The 20,194-nt window shown below is 41.7% G+C and overlaps 1 protein-coding gene across 2 annotated transcripts in view; it reads right to left on the bottom strand.

Moving 5' to 3' along the window:
- GRAP2 (GRB2 related adaptor protein 2) overlaps positions 1 to 20,194 on the bottom strand; it is a 41,873-nt gene that overhangs the window by 18,303 nt on the left and 3,376 nt on the right. The window contains exon 1 of one of the 2 annotated variants that reach the window (XM_018909935.3): positions 3,398 to 3,710. The exons of the other annotated variant lie outside the window; for it this stretch is intronic. The gene's annotated coding sequence lies outside the window, so the exon portion shown is untranslated. Of the gene's footprint in view, positions 1 to 3,397; positions 3,711 to 20,194 lie in introns of those variants that run through there. 2 annotated transcript variants of the gene reach the window in all.

Below are 20,194 nucleotides of genomic sequence, written 5' to 3' on the forward strand. Positions count from 1 at the left end.
TGGGTGCCTTTACCCAGGTGAGGAGTATGCTAACGTGTAGCCCAATGTTTCATTAAATCCTAACTAGTTCTGTGTGTGTTAACTGTATAGAGCAGTTATTTATTGACAGAATTGCCTATTTCCTGCTTGCAGAGTCCCTTTGCACTTTACTAAAGATCCCTGAATAAAGTGATTCACAAGAGAGGCCGTAACATCACTGAATATTAGTTCTGATATTTGTTACAATCATTTCTAACTAAAAAAAACAAACCCTGTTTCTATGCTTCCCAGTGGATTCTGTCAGCACTCTCTATTTTGCTGCTTACAGGTGAATTTATATCCATGTGACTGACGAGAGCGATGAAGACCAAGGCAAATTTTCTGGCAGTCCACAGAGAGCTCTGCTTATTCAGCATGGATCTCTTCTAGAGCAACTGGGGCTGCTTCAGTGCCAGGGCCTCCCAGGTAGGTCTGAGTGTGTAGCTCAGCTGGGATCTGCCCTACGCCTGCTATTCCTGCCTGCTGCCTTGGGCTTCCAACACTCAGCAGGGCTGAACCCTGACACCCTAAGGCACACTGGTGCTTTACTCTCAGGCTTCAGCTTTCCACCTATTCCAAACATTTCCACCCCCTATTCTCCCTGTTGACCCACTAATGCTCTTTAATTCTTACTTTTGATGCCTTTTGCAGGTTAGGGTCACCCTCTGTCTTATTCCAAGACATTGGTGTTACCCTGCAGGTGCAGCTCAGGCCTGATCTGAGAACTGTCCTCTATTCTTGCATAGATATTTTTGGAGCTTCAGTCTGCAACCTTCCACAGGCAGTGCCAGCCCCATTGTGTGCTAACAGAGCAAAGGGGTACTAAATTGGAGGGGAATTAACCCTTAAGGGAACTGGTTAAACAATTATACTCTTTCATGGAAGACAATTGAAGAAAAAGAGTAGAGGAGAACTACTTTGGTAAGGGCTGTTTTCGGTGTTTTATTTTGCAGTGGGGGCCTGCAGCAGAGAGATCAGAGCCAACAGTGCAGGTGGAGCCTGGAACTCTCAAGTGCAGACCATTAATCCCAGCATGAGGAAAAGAACACACTTAAAAACAATTTAAATGCAAACTATTTAAATACTAATCCTGTCTTTGATGCTGTCCCTGAGATACAGAAGAAGTAATGGGGGTTCTCTCTAGAGGGGCAAGAGAGTAGAAAACCTTTAATTTTTCAATAATCCAAATGTTAAAGGTGCTATTGGAATGTGTCCCCCTCCAAAGGAGAAGAGTTTGTGAAACAGTTAAAATCTCCCCTCTCACTTCCTTTCCAATTTCAGCAATCCCAGCCTCAGGGAGAGACCAGCAGAGAGATACCTCTTCAAACACTCTAACACATGGATTAAATATGCCTTTCATTGCCAGCGGCAGGGTTTAGAAGTGGCTCAAACAGCATCCACAGTGTTGGCTGTGTTGATAAATCAGCAATGCAGTAATGCTCTGGCCTTAAGCTCTTCCCCCACCAACTACTAAAGCAACACTAGCCAATAATCCTGTCTTTGAACTCCAGCCTACCACTTTCCAGCACCTGAACTTCAAACCAGTTTTTCTGATCCTGTTCCTCCCTCCATGTGTAACTTGAGAATCCCCACTCCACATGGGTCAGGGCTGGGCCCTCATGAAAACTCCCCTGCCAGGAGCCCACTCTTTCCCTCTCTGCAGGCCTGTGACTCCCAGCACCAGCCCACAACACAGACAGACAGGAAAATTTTCACTCTTATCATAACTTCCGTATCTCAAGCACCTTTTATCCCAAATTCCGCTTTTAACTGCGTGGTGCAACTCCTTTATGCTTTAGCCAAGGACAACTTTAGACTGTGCATAATGTTCTCTGTGAAAATCACCTTTGTAGAGAGTTTAGCATGAAACGTGCAATGTTCAAAGAGGGATTTTTCAGTTCAAGTGTGAGCTGACCAGTGCCCTTCATTTTGTGCTGGCTTTCTGCACCCAGGTGAGTTTTCTCTGTGGTTCACCTTTGTAACAGGGTGGATTGAAGAGGCATAAGGCTACAGCAGTTCTGTGGGGCTGGTGCCACAGAAGGTTCACAAAATGAAAAGTGAAAAGCAGCGTGGCTTTCACAGCACAAGGTAGGCATTTTAGTGGCAGAATGCCTTTCCCTGAGCAAGAACATCAAGGTCTCTGTTGATGGAAAGTGCCAAGGCATAAAACATGTCAGCAAGCAATAAAGCTTGACAGCAGAGTCCCAAAGAGTTTAACACCGTTACCCTACACCGTGTTGGTTCCAAATTCAGCAGTAACAATGCCAGGGAAGGTCACCACCTATGAGGAGTTTGTCACTCGGGGACTGCCCAGGCTCAGCCTTTCCTAATTTCACCTGCTTACATCAGAAGGAGAGCAAAAATACAACAATGCACTCACTCAGTGGAACCATGAGCAGAAAGTTTCTATTGGTATGCCTGTAGCATAAAAAATTGCACACATCTGCATTCTGAAGGTTCAGCCAGCGAAGTTATGCACCACAATACACAGCACGAGGTACCGTGTCTTTGTTCGGCTCTGCAAGAACAACCTCTTGGACTGACAGCCGGGACAGGATTCAACCCTGAGCATCTGCACAGGAGCTCCAGATGACATTTCAGCAGAAACAACGGAGAAGGGACCTGTAATCTAGAAGAGCTGTTGCAGATAACAGCTTTGTTTTCACCAGCTAAGCCACATACAAGTGGCATGGGAATATTTAGCTCCAAAAACACAAACCTCTTGCTACTGAGTTAACGGTGCAGCTTCACTGACTGTCAGTGATAAGAGGGTAAAATTTATAAGGGAGAAAAAGTCACTAAAACACTCAGAAATGATGCATTTAAGTCTTGGCTATTCTGCCATGCAGAGCAATGCACAGCATTTTGGCTGAGCCTACGTGCAAACAAAATAAGCCTCCTAGGAACCGGATTCACAGAACAAACTTTCAGGACTCTATAACCAACAGCAATCGGTAAGAAATGCCCCAAACTAGGATGGGGCTTAGTTTCCCTAGGGAACCCAGGTCTTCTGTGCTCCTTCCCATCACATCAGTGTAGAGTTGTGCAGCGACATGGGAAGCTGGTGCAGAAACAGGCTCAAAGAGAGGAGCACCTGAAACAGCACCAGGTAGGATATCACAGCATGATACTGTGACAGTATAAAATCCCAAATCTTTGCTGTGCTGTAAGGGTTGGTGTGGGGGGACTGGGGTGGTGAGGAAACACCTCCTTCTGTTTGCCTACCTCCTCCCTCAGATCCCAGCTGGTCAGATTTGCCAGAGGGATTTGTCCTGCAAAAGCACTGCCCTGATGTGAAAGCCGATAAACAAGATGGCCTTGGGATTCCCACGCTCCAGTCCTTCACCTTTCCTTCCCAAGCCCCCTTTGCTCCCTTTACCTGGTCCCAGGCAGCTCCCCGGCGGTCCCGGAGCCGTGGCCAGCCCGTGCCCTGCGGCGCTCCCCGCCCGGCGGCTGCGGGGCCACCGAGGCTGGCTCGGACCTGGTGCGGCCCCGCCCTGCAGCGCCCGTGTCACACACCGCCACGTGCCAGGGGACAGCGACAGCCCGGGCTGGCCATGGGGGGACACGGGAACCCCGCCGGGTCTGTCCCGGGACAGAGCGGGCGTGGGCAGTTTCCAGTCAGAAATCTTGGGTACCCCGCATGTTTAAAATGGTGGTGCCGGTTCAAAAGGAGCTGCCCCTGGCTGCTGCTCCAGCCCAGGGTGGTTTAACAGATGAAGAAAGGAGGGTCCCTCAAAAAGTGCCAGTTCTACCCAAATAAGGAAAACAGAAATGAACTCAGATCTGCTAAGTTAACTGAGAAACCGTAAGTCTGTTGAAAAGCGTATCTTGAGGAACAGTAGCTAAAGACATAAAAACATGTAATAAAATAATTTTCAAAGACAACAGAAACAGGAAGCCTGCCAGAGTGTGTCTGTAGGGCAGACAGATGATTGAAATGTAAAAAGAATGCTCAAAGAAGATAAGGATGAAACACAAAAGCTCAGTGAATTCTCTGCATCCAGGCATCTCCCATAGGGATATAAGGAGGTCCCCACACTGGACTTTTCTTTGCAGAGGAAAGCCAGGAGAACTATTTCAAGATGAAGAACCGGAATAAAAGATTTTAGGAAAAAACAGTAAATGAACAAGAGTAAATTCAAGGATTTGATATTTTAGAAATCTTGGCTGAAATCCAAACAGAACATGATATAGTAAAGGATGAGCAATTAAACCGTGGCTTACAATGCTAGACTTAACTAAGCCTCGGTACTGGGAAAAATCAGCAAACCCAATGCTGGTGTTTGAGATGTGTTTTGAGGGGATGCAAGGGGCTGGTCTGACTTCTGTGTGCCTGAAACTGATTAAAAGGTTAATGATGAAGTGAATTACTGGCCCTAAGAGAGAAATAACATACCAATTCCCCCTCACACAGCTTTTGTAGAAGGAAGTCATATTGCACAAATCTGAGTTCTCTGAAAGAGATGACGAAAATGTGGATATAGGTGATCACTTGATATAAAACTTGCATTTCTACATCATTTTTGATGAAGTCTCTCACCAAAGAGTCTTTAAAAAGCCTCCTAAGATCTCAAAGAATAGGAGGGAAGGTCCTATAGATGATTAACAACTGGTTAAAAGTTATGAAACAATTTGAATGTGCTGTTCAAAATATTCATAAATGATCTGGAAAACATGAAGTGACAAAACTTACTGATGAGAAAATATCCAGGGTAATACAAATCAAATCTGATCACAAAGCCTTGCAGGTGGTTTTAAAAATACCGTTGAAGTGCAAGATGAATCTCAGTGCTGACGGCTGCAAAAGCAGTGGACGTGGGACAAAACAAACGTAACTACGTGAACACAGCAATGAGCTTAAATTAGCAATTACCACTCGGGAAAGACACCTTTGAGATGCTCTTTCAGTTCAGTACACTCAGCTGACACCAAAGTGTCAGCTGAGTGTAAGTCAAAAAGGCAGGTTCGGAAGGGTCTAGAAAGTGACCAAAACCAAACAGAAGACAACATGATGTCACTGTACAAATCCCTGGGGCACCTGCCTGAATATTGTCACTTGAATACAGCAGCTGGTTCTCGTCCCTCCATCTCAAACACAGGGACAGTAGCATTAGAAATAGCAGATAGAAAGCAACTAAAGGCAACTGAGGGACTGGGAAGTTTCTGGACAAGGAAGGAGCAAATCAAAGACTGGGATCTTTCTTCTTAAAAGAAGTTGTCAGTGGGATAAATGCAAAACAACGTTGGAAATAATGACAGTCATGGAAAAGGTAAACAGGAAGTTTTTTCCATCATTTCTCATAACAGAAGCACTAGGAGTTCATTCCAAGAGTGTCAGAATCTGGGAGGCCATAGGGAAAGAAGCTGTGACATGTACTTGTCCTGTTCTCACTCTCCTTCCCCAAACAGCTGTTGCTGGGTGCAGCATCATGGATTGTAACTTTAACCTGACCCAATTAATCCTTAGGAGCTGTGGCTCTTCACCAAAAGCCACCACAATGTGCTAGTCCAAGAGGACTGGTCCAGCAGCAGGCTGGTAGGTGGTAGTCCCCACACACACACTGCCTTCTGGGGAGGTGGTAATCTCACTGCAATATCTGTGAGTTAAAACAGGGCTAGTGTGAAAAGTATGAAGCACTCAGACCAGTCAGGGGTAGATACAATGAAAACTCCCTCTGAATGGGATAATCTTGAATACATTTGCTGTAAAAATGTACAGGTTCATCAGGCAGGGGGCTAAAGGAAGAGTACAGCAGGTAACTCTTGCCATGGTGTGATAAGTTTTCTGTGTGGCTATCAGTACATGAGAAATATCAATTTCTGCACAGGAAGGTGGGACACCAGTCCTCACAGTCTTCTTAGGTTTAAGTTCTGTGCTTTTTCATGGTCTGTGAGTGGCATGACAGATTGCATTACGTTACATACTGGAACGACCTAATTTCTCTATTTTCTACCATGATGTGATCTAATGGGCCCCCCAGCAAGAACACTGCTGGTGACTTGTCACTCATGCTTGCTGCCTGACAATGTCACAAAACACTGCATGGATTCCTGATATGTATCCAGAACTATTGCATTATAACATTAAATCTATTAAATGTCTAGCTGTAAGAGATGTGGCTTTCTATACTATAAACAAAACACTGAGTACTGGCAAGCTCCCAGCCCTGAGAAAGGATAGGAAATAGGATAGAATGGGAAATAACTCTCTTTTCTTTCTTCTCCGTTTCTATATATTCCTCCTCTGACACAGTTATGGTAACACGTTAACCTCTTCACCTTGCAGAATGCATCCATCACAGCTATGTTGAAAAATAGGAAGAAATATCCAGATAGTTCAGCCATAAGTAATGGAAACAAACCTAATGGGACAGACATCAGACTCCATGCATCCGTGTTTTAGCCAATCTCTATTAGAAAACTGGGTTAAACCCAGCCCAGGCAGACTGGTTATTCCACAACTACTTGCTGCAGACTTCTTTGTCATTATCTGCTACTGACACAATCCAGACAGGATGGTCAAACCATAGCTATTATACAGTCTGAGAAGACCTGGATTTAAAAACCTTAATGCAGACAAACTTCCACCTGCTTTTGCACTTAGGTGAGTGACCCAAAACAGACGCGTCTGCAAACATGTCTGAAAACTGCCTAAGAACACACTGTCTCACAAAAATCTTAGTGATTTCTTGCTGGCCTGAAATTTTCAAGAGAAGAATCTTTTTCCAAGACATTTTATTCACTTTAGTTTCTATCTGGAAAGCATGAGGGGAGCCAGAAAGAAAACCAAAGGGAAAAGATAAAGCAAAGAAAAAGGAAAAAAGGTAATTTTCAACAAAACATATACATGAAATATTTTGTCTACTCTGAACTGAGTTGATAATCCATGAAGAATTAAGTGGCCAGGTTTTGTTACCCTCAAGATTAACTGCTTCCCCCCTGTTCTTAGTTTGCCTCCAGAAAGTAACACAGTCAACAAGGGAAACAGAAGTCAAAGTGTGGAAACAAGGGAGATTTCAATTGTTGTAAGTAATTGTAAGTGATAACCCAGCATCTGTGGAATTGGGAGCATCAGGACTGTAAATCCACATAAAGCTGAACATTATGAATGGAAGCTGTCTAGTCTTTCCCAGCCTCCCATCTATTGCTGTTCCCACGTTCAGATATGCTGCACTCAGAGCAATTCATCCTCTCCCAGCTTTGCTCTCTGCAAACAGCTGCTCAGGCTGTCCACACTGACAGGTCATTAGCAGGCAGTTATTTTTTTCTGGACTGAGTGCACAGAAGTGGCAGTGCTATAAAAGCTTCCCTGCAGAGCTCCGTGAACTGATCTGGGAAGAGCTCTTTCCCAATTTGCTGTGCTTCCTGTTAGCAAAAATTGTCTTGAAAGCTCTGTGTCTTGTTGCTCACCTGCAACAGTCCTCTTTGATCACCTCCCAGGATTTTCAAAGAACTCGGTCATCAGCATCAGTTGCAAAGCTATTGCTATTCTAGTGCTGATCTTGTCACCACCACCCTCACAAACAACATTCAGTTTAGCTGATGGGACTGCAGCCTACTGTGCTTTCACAAGTGGTACAATTATTTCAATTAAAGGGGTCGAAGCCAATTCTCTTACAGGGATAAGCTTTACCTGTAAGAGTACTGTTGTAATTCTGAGGTTGTGTATCCACCAGGAGCGTGTAGGACTTCACTGCCTGCTCCCATCCGTGCAGCACCATTTATTGCAAGGAGATGTGGTTTTAATCCTGAACATCAGTGTTAATTTGCTATTTTATTCATACAATGCTTCCCATTATTCTGCAAGTTGATCTCCAAAGATATCCCCTAGCATTTCAGCTGAGGAGCATCTCTGCACTTCTGAGAGATTTTTCTGTGGAAGTTTATGGCTAAGATCCTCTACTTTCCTATTCTAAAGAAGTACTGGCAAACTTGTTGATATTTAATATTTTCATCAAATCCTTTCAAACCTGCCACCTTTTTCTTCTACGTCCCCTACTCCATAATTCCTGCTACTGAATTATTAGTGTCTCTCTAGCAGCTTCTTTATTCTAAGCAGTCAGGTTCTCTACCTCCTGCATTTGTACAGTGATTACACTGAGCCAGTCTTGTGACATCCCAAAATTATAATTTTGACAGCAATTACAAGACCGCAAGAGTTGAACTGTCACAGAGCCGACTGGAGTACCAGAGGAGGAAGGAGTAGATTACAACAGAGAAAGGGAAGTTTGACTTATTTTTCTCCACTACCAAATAATTCTGGATTTCCACAGATTTTCTCTAACTGCTGCAGTGCTGCCCAAGAGCCCAGACAGGAAGAGCTGCCTTACAGCTTCTGTGTTGCCAGCTGCTCTGAGCACACACAGCCAAAGCAAGCCTGCTGTGTTCTATAGTGTTCCATGTCAGAGTTTCCAGTTTAGGCCCATGAACTGGATTTCAAGGATTGGCTGTTGGGACCAAAGAAGATCCAGCTCACTGTCAGGGAGGCCTCTGTTCACCACACAGCAATTTGTACTTTTCTCTTGGAAACCGGGATAAATCTGCAAGCCCAAAGAAGGCTGGAGGCCACAGAACAAGACAAACAGAATTTGTTCCTCATAACAGCACATTTTCCAAGCCTGTCCTACATTTATCTCATCTAAGAGCAAAATAGGGTCAGTTACTCAGGGCAAAAGACCATAGATCCTGTAGCCTGACCTCTGCTCTGTAGCCTTCCACCAGCACGACTAGTTTCTGATCTTCCTCATCATGGAGGGGGGTCTAAGAAAACTTTCTTCTCCTTGCTGGTCTCTTAGGAGCCAAAACTTTCTTCTCTTTGCTGGTCTCTTTCAGAGACTCTTAAATGTTAATCAGTTGATCTCCCTCATCATCTGTGAACTATACTAAGTTACAACAGCAGCAAATTTGGCTCATCTCACTATACAATACTAATATATAATGTGCTAATTTTTCTTTGCAGTCTTCTAATCTTAAACCGCAGAAGCACTGCTACTGATCAAAAAAAAGAACTTCTTGCCAGCCTGTACAATTTATTACCACCCCTTCTGGACACTAACAAGTACTAAAGTAAGTCTTAGAAGCTGTTTCAGTGGTACCCTGTGCATCCCTGAAAGATAAACATGACAAGAACACAGGACTCAGAGATCTTGGCTATTATGATGATGGCTAATTTTGAGCTAACACTTAAAATGTGAGCTACAGATAAGCTAAGCAGGGGATATCAAGCCAAATCAATGTGGGTTGCATGAGCTGCTGATTTTCTTCTTTGCTGCATGTAAAGACAGCAGATGGAGAAAAGAAGGGAGAGAAAGAAAAAGAGACTCTTCTTCAGTGATTTGAATCCATTGCTGGAGCGTTCAACAAAACACTCCTTTCCAGGATTTAAATTTTCCTTTGATGAGCACCTTTTGACTCAGTGGGATTTGCAAAGCTTCCATTTGAAGGTAGAAAAGAGTAATCTCACTCTTTCTTTCTTCCCCCTCCCTGCACTACACCCCTCTAATCATGATTAATATATCTAAACATGCCTGATTAAGGCAGACAGATGATGGGCCACTAATCTGAACTGATCAGGGCTCTGCCAAAGTGAACCTGCTGTCTCTCTATCAGACAGAGCAATAAGGGGTCGGTAATGCAGCCCCATTAACTGCTTCCTACAGAATGAATTTTCCCCCGACTGCTCCTTAAGAGCAGACACTTGAGGAATGCTGCCTGATGGGAAGTTGCTTTGAATTGTTTCTTTTAGCACAACTGTCGAGCAGCTCCTTCTCAAGCCCTCCAGACAAACAGCTAAAGCATGAAAAATGTAGCCACTTCCTTCTATGCTACTTTCTTTTAAATCTCCTCATACCTTATCTTGCTAACTGCCTCTCAATTTTTCTCATCTTTTCTTGGTAAACTTCAGCACTGACTGATATACGGTGCACTGCAAGCGTGTGGTTATCAGAAAACCAACCCTCTTCAGAAAACCAGCCCTGTTCCCACCAACCCTGTTCCCACTGTGCCTGTGTGTAAGCAAGGGATCCACTTCTGTGTACAGCTGGAGCTTGCTCTTCATGAATTCATAAAATTCAGGGCTGCAACAGACCACTGTGACCAATACACCAGTGAACATATTTGCACTGATGTTGAGGGTTCATTGAAAGATAAATGGATACAGGGCAGAAAAAGAGCAAAATGTACACCTCTGAATTTGTTCAGGTATCTATGCACATGTACATAACCCTGCTTTTATGTGGGTGCAGCCCTTTAAAATCTTCCCCCTCTGAGATCTACTTCCAGTAAAAGACTGCAGTCAAGAGGGATCAAGTGGGCATCAGGCCATGCCTGGGCTCTGTGAAATCCTGTGACTACTTATCCTAAAACTGGTCTTTGGTATAATTTCAAGTGCCTTCAAAGCTTCTCTGAATCACAAGCTGTGAGCAGCTCTGGGGAATTCTGCTAGCTGCAAGTCAGACGGAGAATTATATTTCTCAAATCGATCACAGAAGAGACTGGGATGAAGAGTGATGATGTATTTCACACATTTATGCTATTAGGGAGGACTTTTCAAAAGTCACTTCCAAAGCAAAAGAGTAAAAACAGAAACAAGAATCTGACACTATAAGATCTGATTAAAAACAACCAACCACAGGCAATAAAACCCACCTACAATTAGATACAGATATTCCAAGGTGCTTGCCTTGTATTTGGGTTTTGAAATATGGGAAAGAATACTCAAGATTTAATTATTTCAACTGTGACTGTCAGAGGGAGGATTCCAGAAAACATTGTTTCGAGCATGCTGATCTGTAAATCTGAGCTCTGGCCCTGTAACTAAGAGCTGAGGAATTCTGGTGTTCGTGCAGGTCTGCATCCTGGATGTGCATGTGACTGTGGAATTCCCTTTGTCTGGGAGCAATCAAGCACTTTGCAATGTGAAATGGAAATGTAGGGAAAAACCTGAAAATATTTGTGCTAAAATAGGAGCAAGTTCACCTTATGTCATCAGCTCATTTCCACAGCATTTATGAAACTCCTTTTTTCTGTGTGAAAGATGGAAGATGCAAAAGATATAATGTCTTTATTTCTGGGCATAGCACAGCCTGGAGAACTCATTACATTAAGGCATTAATCCAATCTAGTAAAAATAGTTTTAAATCTTATATTGGACACTGTATTGGAGCAATACATTTGAGTGGGATATGGGAACAAAATGCTATGAAAATCTGCTAGTACATACAGCTGGGTACAAAATACTGCGTTTCCAATCACCTATTGCATATTTCTTTGATAAGACCAGCTGATAAAATTTGTGTAAAATGGGAAGAGTAACATCAATGATTAAATTGCATGGTTGTTTGTTTTTTTTTTTTTTTTTCCCCTCATGTTTGCATTTAAGATTAGTCCTGCCATCACAGATAACTGTGCAAAATCTGGAACTCTTGTACTAAAATTAAATTGTGTGATTGTGTTACAACAGATATGATTTGCACAAAGGTAAAACTACAGTTAGGTCAGTAAGAAAAAGTAAAGTTTCTTTGTCCTTTTAAACATAAACCAATTTTTGTATAAAATTTTGTCTGACTGCAGAATTTGTGGGGTGAAGTTTGCTTTGCCTCTTTTCCTTTGTATAATTTTTCCTCTCCTCTTGTGCTTTTATGAAAGAATGAAACACAAAAATTTAGTTCAACATACGTTTAGCTATGATATTGTAAACACAAACATGGGGAAATGAATTACTTGGTTTTCAGGGTCCTCTTGTCCTGGACATGTTACACATAATTGCAGCTCAGCCACCTTTGTTCGGAGAAGAACTGACAAACTGATAGACATATTCTATGTCTTACATTTAGGTAAGGACAGAGAAACTGCAATGCTGCTAGTGGAATCTCTGTTGTGGTATAATGACCACAGTTGTGGTATCTTCACTGCATAATGGCCCCACTTGCAAATTTACCTTTGGAGCCTCTTTGTTGTGTTAGCTATATTTTTTCTCCTTAATGGGTCTTCACAGCTCAACTTCCATTTAAACACAGAACCTCTTTTACAAGGTGTAAGTGCTACCAAACCTTTCTATAAATTAAAGTCAGGCCATTTGCATTTGCATTTGGGAATGATTCTGAAAGGGTTTTAAAAGAAATCAATTACAATAATTCATACATATAAAGATGCAACTGCAACAGTCAATCCAACTTTTCTTCTCATTATAAGATGTGTGAATGCCAGCTTGTTACTATTCCTGGGGTTTTCTCTGCACAGTGATTGTACCATTTTAAGTAGAAGTGTGGAACATATTTCATGTTTGTCAATGCATTTTTTAGTTCACTTGGATTATTTTACCTTTGAAATTAAAGTTCAGCAGCAGTTCCTGAATGATTTAACATGTAGACATTTTTACTCTGAATAGGTACAACTAATTCTTGTTTATCTTGATCCAAACCTAAATGATATCAGATTGGAATGGGTTCTTATTATCTGGAATAAAAATGGGTCATACCATAGTGTAAGAATATTGGTTACTGAACTAACATTTAGACTGAAACCTAATTAAGCACAAAAAGTTCCTCAGAGGCAGATCAAGTCTGACATCCTACGTTTCCCCTTCCCACAGCATGGGCACTGTCATGGCAAGGAGGTTCATTGGAGCCTCTCTGCATAACCTTTGTACATGCTGCAAAAATAATCGTGGTCCCAGTCCTTCAGCGAGCAAGTAATCAATTGCTGCTCTGCAGCAGGGAGCCACCCAGCCTTCAGACTGCTCAATAGACTGCATGTGGCACAGAGGGAACACTGTGCAAAGGGTGTGAATGAGTCATTCGACATTTCAGGTTGACTGAAGTCATTCTGCTACATTTATTTCCAATCTTGATGTGCTATCCACTTTTGCATATTAAGCAGGATGGGAAGAAAGATTTAGATTTTTTGCTACGACACATGCATGGAACACAGCAGAGTGCACGTGTGTGAGAATGAGAGATCACATGCTTGGGTGGACACAGCATCATGTGAAGTGCCTCTTCTACCTTCATACAGGAGCAGGCATTCTACTTGCAAGCCTGAACACATCTCAGCAAATGTTATGTCTGAGCCTGTGTCATCTCTAGGGAGCTGAATATAAAGGAAAGATGTTCATTGGCAGTATGCCTGAAGAGAGGGAGGGAGGTCCCATGAGCTTACTTCAGGTGATGTGTTTTGTTTTCTTGGGCAAATACAAATCTGAACGAGCTGGTCTGCGTACACTTAAAAGGGTAGGTGTGTGTGCTGTGTGCATGTGGGTGACAAGGAGCACCCAAGATCATGAGCAGGTGTCAGCTGAAGCTGGAATTTATACATTTGTCAAGCATCATTAGCAGTGAGCCACCTACTTAAAGATTTCCATGGAAGGAATACGTGGCAGCCTCTCAAAGTATTCCACCGTAGCTGCCTCCCCCCTTTTCTGCAAATTATTGATAGCACACTCAATTAACCTTGGGAACAGAATACAGAATGGACATTGTCTCTCTCAGTTTCAGTCATTTTTGCTCAGTGACACAGTTTGCATACAAACCGCTGAGGAGCGGGAGTTAAATCTCCAAGGAAAAGTGCTGTAATGAAAACAAAAGTGCACATTCCTGACATTTGGGTTCATATTAAGCCTTGTAAGCTTCATTATCTGAAAGCCTAAACGCTGGGCCAAGTCATTGCAGATTATGTCCCATTAAGTAGCAAGTACAATTCTAGTTCAGAAAGTTTAGAGAAAATGTACTCTTAGATTTGTTTGGCTGGCAATGGCAGGCATATTATTGCAATTCCAATTTACCCACTGTGCTTGTATTGGCTTTGTACAGAAGATAAAATGGAATGAGGTGAAAATCCAATTCTTATTAGTAAGTCCACTTCAAGGCACACTTCTTGAGGAAAATGTCTAGCAACTCCTGGAACTTGTGATGCTATTAGGGGAGACTCCACGCCGAAGGCCTTTGTAAAACCCAGGAGGGTCTTGAGCAGCAGTGGGAACTCCAGATGTGCTGAGGATATCATAGCTTAGGTAATCTGGGCAGAGGCACAACACCATCTACAACAGCTACAAGGCAGCTCACAGATCCCCTGAGAACTAGCTTTGGTCCTACCAGCTCACTTAAGCATAAGAGTATGATTGTTTTACCTTGATTTTTTCTAAGACTGAGAAATGAATGTGTACATATTTAAAGAAGCCAGGTGTTACATACAACATCACATTATGGTCTATGAGGGGAGGAAAATAAGTTATTTCTTCCACAACACAATAAAACATCGTGCACAGTTGTTCCTACAAAATATGCTCCAGAACACACTCTGCTGATATCAGTGCTGTCATCTAAGGATCTTGTCATGAGGAAGAGTTGGAAAAAAAAAATTAAAAAATATCAGGGAATTGATATCTTATTTGTTGAGCTCTCTTATATAATCTGTTGGACTACTTATTGTATTATATCTTTTCTTCTTAGCCTTTCACTGTCTTTCCTACCTATATGGCAAATCACTTGAAGCAAACGGCATTTTTCCATTTGGTGCTCCCTAACAAAAAACAGTGGGTCAGAGCTGTCTGTAGAATCCTACAATAAGTAGATTAAAAGGGATTTGTGGCTCTCACACAGTTCGAGCCCCTGCCCACAGCAGGGTTAATTTTGAAGTCACACAAAATGAGAATGCAACCTCATCTTTCTACAGTGACTACTCTAATGAAAGACAAGTCTCATTCAGGCAATTATATAAATCATACACATGCCTAGATTAAAGACATATGGAAATCATTTAGGTAGAAGACCTGCATTAAATTATTTGAGATTTCCTTTCAATATGCATTTATAAGATGGTACTGACTGCAGTGTTAGACTCCAATTATAAAGCACGTATTATCTAAACACACACTAAAATGAGGCTGTCATTACAATCGCTATTTCCTGATTTCTGAGTGCTGAAGACCCTCGTTACATAGTTTTAAAAAATCTGATTATTTGTAGATGGAACTCAGGAAGTAACACAGAAGAGGAAAGAAGGGGAAAATTCCAAACTGGAACAAACAGTTACCTTACTCGGCACAGTGGAAAACACTACATCAGCCATGTACCTCATTCAGCCTTCAAGAAGGCGTTCCTCTTCTAAATACTTAGAAAGCCTGCAGAGGAAGGTTTTGAGAGCCAGAAGTTGTAGGAACTGTGCAGCTCTTGTCCTCCAAGATGCATTTTGATCATGGCAAGACTTTTCTCTCAGGCTGTGCAGTGAGAAATCTGCCAGTGGCAGGAATTACTCGTCACGAGACTTAAACAAGGCCCGTGCACTGCTACATGGAGATTTAACCAAGCAAAACAGGGTTTAATGTGATTACTTCCATGATGAATGAGATGAATTTTTTTCAAATTGAATACACCTAAAAACTCTATCAACACTGCAATTCTGCTTCCATATGAAAAAAAAATCAAAAACCCTGTTATGCTCATGGCACTCCCATTTTCTGGTCTGCTTTCTATCACTTGCTTGTATCTACTTTATTTGCATTCAGATTTAAGGACTACAGTGTTCCGATTCATTACTACTGCATATCTTGCTATATTTGATCATGGTAGGCTGTCTCTTTTGCCTTGACAGATAAGCCTTGTCTTTTTGTTTAGCTTTACAAAAATGATTATTCTTAATATAGTGATCATCTTTGTAAAAGAAGCTAATCCTCTACTATCCACAAAGCATTTACGGAATTTTGGAATACTGTTTGCTTGTTTGCTCTGTCTGATGGTGGTTGGACTTTGCTCATCTCTACAGCTTAGAAAGGAGAGCGGTGGATGCTCAGCCCTTCCGAAACTTGAGTCAGTGAAGCATCCAAGATTGCAGAGCAGAAGATGATGCATTCAAAACCACTTCCTAAAAATATCATGCCAGTATTTACATTGAAAAGGAGAATAACATTTCAAAAGAACATTCTGCTCAAAAGCTAAAAACTATTTCAAGCAAAAAGTTCAACATACAAACAAAACTGTTCAAAACAGCAGTAATTCATTAGGAAAATAACCACTGCTCATTCCAAGAGATTCCCAATGCATTTCAAAATCATGAATTATATTCAGACTCACTTTGTGTATCTGGTATCCTGATAGACTCCATCAGGGGTGGGCATGCAGCAGTACTAGACACAGACCACATTGCTGTGTAGCTTCTCCCTGGTGTGTTTTAAAGAATTACAGCTGTTCCTTTGCCTTTGCTTGCTAAAACTACCCACACTTTAATGAAGAAGCCCTGTTATGAGCTTTGGTGTTTTTTCCTGCAGCCTCACTGAAAAGAACACTTCTCTGGGCATGCCTGGTATGGGTTAGCTGAACTGGTAAGCCTGAATGTTAAAATATGATGACTGTGTCCTTTGACCCCAGCTTTACCCTGGAGGACACCTCTAGTTTGGTGTCTGCTTTCCCTGACTCTATTTATCCCTTCATCTAACAATGAAATCCATCCTCCAGTGATTTTCAGCAGAGCACAGCAGGTTAGGAGTAGAAGCAACAACTGCCCAATTAAAATTGAAATGTCAAATATGCAGAAGGCAAACTGTAATCATATTGACCTGCCTGGATTATCAGGGCAAGATGCCTTTAGGCTTAGGCAATTAACTGGAGGATAATTGATGACCACAGGCAATCAACCTACAGATGTGGATCTCGTGTGCAAGAAGTGTGCTCGGGCATTTCATTCATTATTGACTCAGAGAAAAGAGCTTGACTCTGTTTGAGTCAAGTACCTCCTAAAGCACTGAGGGTTTCCTTAGAAATCTCCCCAAAATTACCAGCTGAAATCACAAAGCAGTGGCTACAAGTGTGCTGCCATTCCCAGTGTCTGTGTATGGTGTGCCAGGAATGGTAAATCTGTTAGCTGGTGGTGGAGGTGAAAGGATCCTGCAGTTGAGGGTGGTGCCCTGATGACTTATTAAAGTGAGACAAAATAAAAGCAGATGTGGGGAGCTTTAAGGCACTACCAAAGAAAAAGAAATCAAGCCAGAGAAAGGAATTTTTTTTTTCTGGATTACTGAAACCACTGCTCTGGGAGTAACACCGGGAGAGCTCCTCATCCAAACAAGCCCTTCATCTTTCCTCCCTTCTACTTCCCACTCTTCCTTTACCCCTCTCTTTAGAAAGGGCTTGCTGAGGCCTGGGTTTTCTTCTGCCATGACTTGACCTGCATCTCAAGAACTGATGTGTTTATTTGGTTTTCTGTTTTCTTTTTTTACATCAAGACAACCACTGCTTATTAAATTGCCAATGAAATTATTACTGAGCTGTTAGAGGTACACCTCCAAGGAGGCATTTTGCACTGGCCACAGCTAGCTGCAGTGCCATGAAATCACCTGTGCCTTTCCTTCCCTGAGATTCCATATGGAGCAGTACACCTGGAGTAAACCACTTGACTATTAAACACTGCTTGGTTTTGGCAAGGAAGATGTAATTTCTAGGAATAAAGAGCCCCCAATGTCAACAGTGTCTGAAAGTCAGTTGAAGCGTTTCTGTAAAAGAACTAATTAATAATAAAGCTCAGGATGCTTGAACAACTGACCCTCAAAAGCCCTGGAGATTTAAGAAAGTATTTTAAAACCCATTTCACAGTTCCAGTTATTAGTGAATGATTAATTTCTACAGACATCATCTTGTGCTTGCTTCAACCTTGTTTGCTCCAGTGACTTCAACAGTTGAGGGAAACAGTCAGAACAATGTTGAAAACCAGTTAGAAAATAAAATTAAATTAATTAGTATGTACTATGGAGGTACTAATCGTGTCTGTGTACCTTCAGCTGACCTGAGTTTGAACTTAAAATACAGATTCAGTGGGTTTGCTATGTATGAGAAGCACAGCATACATTAAGTATTACAGCATTAACTGTATGGGCACATAATGAATTTCCTGAGATGCTACACATAAATCTGTGAATTAATTTACTAAGTAAAATTATTCTTAAATATGGGTTCATTAAGAAACTTGACACTCTGGGTTTGTTCTTTAATTTGTTTTTATGGCCACAATAACGGAATAATTAATCCAAATTTTTATTCTGCTTAAAGATCACAAAAATCTTGCATAGACAATACCTGAAGATTTTTTCCAAGGCTTTTTTACCTTTACAATACTTTTAATTAAAAAGTTTCCCTTCCTAAAACACCTGGAGTTTGATTTTTTTTTTTTTGTAGCATCATCCTTCTGATGATGCTACAAATAGAGCTTTCGAGACACCTGAACTGCCCACAGTTACAATGGTCCTTTCAAAATGTTCATCACTCCACACCAGGCTTCTCAGTAGACAGTAGGACCTGCACCAGCTTTCAGCAGGAGCAGCTGGCTTCACTTCTGCTGGAAACAGAGTGAAGCAGCTGCTGCTCGTGATGAGGAGACCCCGTGAGCAGCAGCGCCAGCCCCACTGAGAGCTGCCTTGCTGTGATGTCGTGGGAAGGGAAAAATATTTTCCCCAAGATCATTTAAAGCTAATCTGACAACACAAACACTCAGAGGTTTTCATTACTGAATGGGCTTGTCACAGCAAATGGAGAAGAGAGCATTAAACCCTTTAGGCACATGGTACAGGTGTCATCACTTGGCGTACAGGACACAGCAGTATATGCTCCGTCAAACCAGTAGGCAAAAGATGCAAGTGCTGCACATGGCCTCTGCTGAAGGTCATAACATGATTGTGACACCACTGATGTAATTTTTTGCAATGTAATATTGCCTGTCATTCATTCCCTTCTACTGAGAATGTAGCAGCACTTGATGGCTTCAATGAATTAGGACTCGTCTTCTGTCTAAGATGGGAAAGTATTTACAGACGAGACTCAGTTATCTTTGAGAGTTGAGGAAATGGGAAGGGTTTTTTTTGTTTTGATAGATTTAATCTCAGAGATCTGATACACTCTTAGAATTATCAAGAAAGTGCAGTCCACGCAGTGTAATGACAATACAGCTTGAAACTTGATAATACCACTTGAAACTGTAAACTAATCTCCCTGACAGAATTAGAAAGCATTTCTTCCATCCCTGAGTGGAGCTGTGTGTGCTTATAGAGGCTTTGGTCACCTTTCTCAGCATCAATATTTTTGACCACTACTAGAGAAGTGTAGTGGATGTGACAGACAGACAGTCTGATGTGCACAGCAAGTGCCATGTACAAACAGCGAGGGAGAAGCCTCCAGTGTCCTGGCTTTAGACACTCTACTCTAAGCATGAAAAACAATTATCGGAGCCTGATTATGCACAGAGACAATTTCAGAACTTGGTCCATATCCTAAGATAATCCCTGTTTGGATTGCAAGTGCTTCTGACCTAGAAACATGATGTTATTTATGTAACTAGATTTTAAAAATAAAAAAAGGAATGTCAGAGTTCCGAGGGTTTAAATTTGTACTCTACGAGTTACTGGTGGATTTTTCATGATGAGATAATAAAATAAAACAACTGGGGAACTGGAAAGGAAAGCTAGAGAATGTAAGGTATACAGTGCCTCGAGGGGGAAAAGTGGCATGTTATTAGTACTGTACATTGCTCTGAAAAGATAAAGCCATTTATTAAAAAAGACTGAGTTGGGCAGAGAGAGGAAGGATCCATCCTTCCTTAGAATTCCTTCTTAGAATTCCAAGAGAGGTAAAAAAGAATTTCATCACATGTTAGCACATGATGTTCATTTATGTGTTCAACTAATTTTCTTTTACCTCATAATATTTTGCAGTACTGACCTCTGATTTTAGTGCCAGCATAATGTGTCCATTCATAGCGAGCTCATTCCTCAAAGATTAGTCCCTCCTGCTTAGATATTATTTAAAAGGTACTTTAGCATGGTTCTCCAATTAGCAGAACATTTTAAAAAATAAAAGGCTACAGGTAGAATTCAGACCATTCCAAAACATTTTTTTTAAAAAATTCTCATCTATCTGAAATCCTTCTAGAAATAATAGACAGCAACTATGCTTCAGAGAGAGCATTCTGGGCAAAAGTCAAAAGAAAAGTAAGACACTCTTCCCCTCCACCAGATTAGCCAGTGGGGTAAGTTCAACATCTCTAGGACAGTAGCAATCAAGCATCAGAAGCATTTGAGTACATTATCAGCCCCCCAGCAGGGCTGTACCATGGGAATTAGTTTGTGTCTTGAACCATGAAATTTATACTACACACATTTGTTAGCTGAGCTGATGTCTCTACCAATTCTATTCAC

This window comes from Serinus canaria, chromosome 1A (genome assembly GCF_022539315.1).
Source record: "Serinus canaria isolate serCan28SL12 chromosome 1A, serCan2020, whole genome shotgun sequence".
NCBI classification, from domain to species: Eukaryota; Metazoa; Chordata; class Aves; order Passeriformes; family Fringillidae; genus Serinus; species Serinus canaria.